At 38.6% G+C, this 3,537-nt stretch overlaps 2 pseudogenes; both read right to left on the reverse strand.

Moving 5' to 3' along the window:
• Positions 1–304: 304 nt before the first annotated feature.
• On the reverse strand, positions 305–422 carry LOC146038850 (5S ribosomal RNA; annotated as a pseudogene).
• A 1,707-nt stretch (positions 423–2,129) lies between these two features.
• LOC146040429 (5S ribosomal RNA) lies at positions 2,130–2,247 on the reverse strand (annotated as a pseudogene).
• Positions 2,248–3,537: the final 1,290 nt, after the last annotated feature.

The raw sequence follows: 3,537 nt of genomic DNA on the forward strand, positions 1-3,537 counted from the left end.
CAAGTAATCTACTAAAAAAGTTTCCAAACTGTGTTGTTGGAGAAAGAAAAATCATGTCTTGGTAATATAAAAAGACCTACAGGACCTGGTATTAGCAGTTGGTCTCCACTAAAACTACTAATCAGGCACAACACTGTTTAGCTGCCAAAAACAGATGGAATTGGGCCTAAGCAGTATGGCAAAGATTTAGATGAGCGATATTGTGTTTATTTGACCTCTTCCACTTCTCTCTACTAGTAATCCAAAGCAAAAATTTCCAATTTGAATAACTGGGGAAAAAAAGCATTTGACATTAATGTCAAAACACCTACAACACTGGTGTTCCCATGTGGTCTCCCATCCATGTACTAATCAGGCCCAACACTGCTTAGCTGCCAAGATCAGACAAGATTGGGCCTATCTAGTGTGGTATGGCTGTAGGTAAAAAACAGATCCTTTTTTGCCCTCTGATACTTCTATCTACAAGCAATCTACTTAAAAAGTTTCCAGTCTCTAGTGTTGGAGAAAAAAAAAATCATGTATTGGTAATATAAAAAGACATGCAGGACCTGGAATTTGCAGGTGGTCTCAACTAAAACTACTAACCAGACACAACACTGCTTAGCTTCCAAAAGCAGATGGAATTTTGCCTAAGCAGTATGGTAAAGATTTAGATGAGCAATATTGTGTCTATTTGACCTCTTCCACTTCTCTCTACTAGTAATCCAAATCAAAAATTTCCAATTTGAATAACTGGGGAAAAAAAGCATTTGCCAGTAATGTCAAAACACCCACCACACTGGTGTTCCCATGTGTTCTCCAATCCAAGTTCTAACCAGGCCCAACACTGCTTAGCTGCCAAGATCAGACAAGATTGGACCTATCCAGTGTGGTATGCCTGTAGGTGAGGAACAAAACCTTTTTTCCCCTCTTATGCTTCTATCTACAAGTAATCTACTAAAAAGGTTCCAATCCCTAGTGTTGGAGAAAAAAAATTGTGTGTTGGTAATATAAAAATAGTTACATGACCTGGTATTTGCAGATGGTCTAAACTAAAACTACTAACCAGACACAACACTGTTTAGCTGCCAAAATGAGATGTAATTGGGCCTAAGCAGTATGGTAAAGATTTAGATGAGCGATATTGTGTCTATTTGACCTCTTCCACTTCTCTCTACTAGTAATCCAAAGCAAAAACTTCCAATTTGAATAGCTGGGGGAAAAAAGCATTTGCCAGTAATGTCAAAACACCTAGTGTTCCCATGTGGTATCCCAACCAAGTAGTAACCAGGCTTAACACTCCTTAGCTGCCAAGATTGGGCCTATCCAGCGTGGTATGGCTGTAGGTGAAGAACAAGTCCTTTTTTGCCCTTTTATACCTCTATCTACAAGTAATCTACTGAAAAAGTTTCCAAACTGTGTTGTTGGAGAAAGAAAAATCATGTGTTGGTAATATAAAAAGACCTACAGGACCTGGTATTAGCAGTTGGTCTCAACTAAAACTACTAACCAGGCACAACACTGTTTACCTGCCAAAAGCAGATGGAATTGGGCCTAAGCAGTATGGTAAAGATTTAGATGAGCGATATTGTGTCTATTTGACCTCTTCCACTTCTCTCTACTAGTAATCCAAAGCAAAAATTTCCACTTTGAATAACGGGGAAAAAAGCATTTGCCAGTAATGTCAGAACACCTGCAACACCTGGTGTTCCCATGTGGTCTCCTATCCAAGCCTTAACCAAGACCAACACTGCTTAGCTGCCAAGACCAGACTAGATTGGGCCTATCCACTGTAGTATGGCTGTAGGTGAAGAACACATTATTTTTGCCCTCTTATACTTCTATCTACAAGTAATCTACTGAAAAAGTTTTCAATCTCTATTGTTGGAGAAAAAAATCATGTGTTGGTAATATAAAAAGACATGCAGGATCTGGAATTTGCAGGTGGTCTCAACTGAAACTACTAACCAGACCCAACACTGCTTAGCTTCCAAAAGCAGATGGAATATGGCCTAAGCAGTATGGTAAAGATTTAGATGAGCAATATTGTGTCTATTTGACCTCTTCAACTTCTCTCTACTAGTAATCCAAAGCAAAAATTTCCAATTTGAATAACTGGGGAAAAAAAGCATTTGCCATTAATGTCAAAACACTTACAACACTGGTGTTCCCATGTGATCTCCCATCCATGTACTAACCAGGCCCAACACTGCTTAGCTGCCAAGATCAGACAAGATTGGGCCTATCTAGTGTGGTATGGCTGTAGGTAAGAAACATATCCTTTTTTGCCCTCTTATACTTCTATCTACAAGCAATCTACTGAAAAAGTTTCCAATCTCTAGTGTTGGAGAAAAAAACATCATGTATTGGTAATATAAAAAGACCTACAGGACCTGGTATTTGCAGGTGGTCTCAACTAAAACTTTTAACCAGACACAACACTATTTAGCTGCCAAAAGCAGATGGAATTTGGCCTAAGCAGTATGGTAAAGATTTAGATGAGCAATATTGTGTCTATTTGACCTCTTCCACTTCTCTCTACTAGTAATCCAAAGCAAAAATTTCCAATTTGAATAGCTGGGGAAAAAAAGCATTTGCCAGTAATGTCAAAACACCTAGTGTTCCCATGTGGTCTCCCAACCAAGTAGTAACCAGGCCCAACACTCCTTAGCTGCCAAGATCAGGCCTATCCAGTGTGGTATGGTAATCTACTATAAAAGTTTCCAAACTGTGTTGTTGGAGAAAGAAAAATCACGTGTTGGTAATATAAAAAGACCTACAGGACCTGGTATTAGCAGTTGGTCTCAACTAAAACTACTAACCAGGCACAACACTGTTTAGCTGCCAAAAGCAGTTGGAATTGGGCCTAAGCAGTGTGGTAAAGATTCAGATGAGGGATATTGTGTCTATTTAACCTCTTCCACTTCTCTATACTAGTAATTCAAAGCATAAATTTCCATTATGAATAGCTGGGGAAAAATAGGATTTGCCAGTAATGTCAAAACACCTACAACATACAATGTTCCCAACACAGGCCCAACACTGCTTAGCTGCCAAAATCAGACGAGATTGGGCCTATCCAGTATGGTATGGCAGTAAGTAAAGAACAATTCCTTTTTTGTCCTCTTATACTTTTATCTACAAGCAATCTACTGAAAAAGTTTCCAATCTCTATTGTTGGGGAAAAAAATCATGTCGTAATATAAAAAAACCTACAGGACCTTGTATTAGCAGGTGGTCTCAACTAAAACTACTAACCAGGCCCAACACTGCTTAGCTGCCAAGATTCAGACAAGATTGGGCCTATCCAGTGTGGTATGGCTGTAGGTAAAGAACAAATCCTTTTTTGCCCTCTTATACTTCAAACTACAAGTAATCTACTGAAAAAGTTTCCAATCTCTAGTGTTGGAGAAAAAAAAATTGTGTGTTGGTAATATAAAAATAGTTAAATGACCTGGTATTTCCAGGTGGTCTCAACTAAAACTTTTAACCAGACACAACACTATTTAACTGCAAAAAGCAGATGGAATTTGGCCTAAGCAGTATGGTAAAGATTTA

This window comes from Crinia signifera, chromosome 1 (genome assembly GCF_055691185.1).
Source record: "Crinia signifera chromosome 1, ASM5569118v1, whole genome shotgun sequence".
NCBI lineage: Eukaryota > Metazoa > Chordata > Amphibia > Anura > Myobatrachidae > Crinia > Crinia signifera.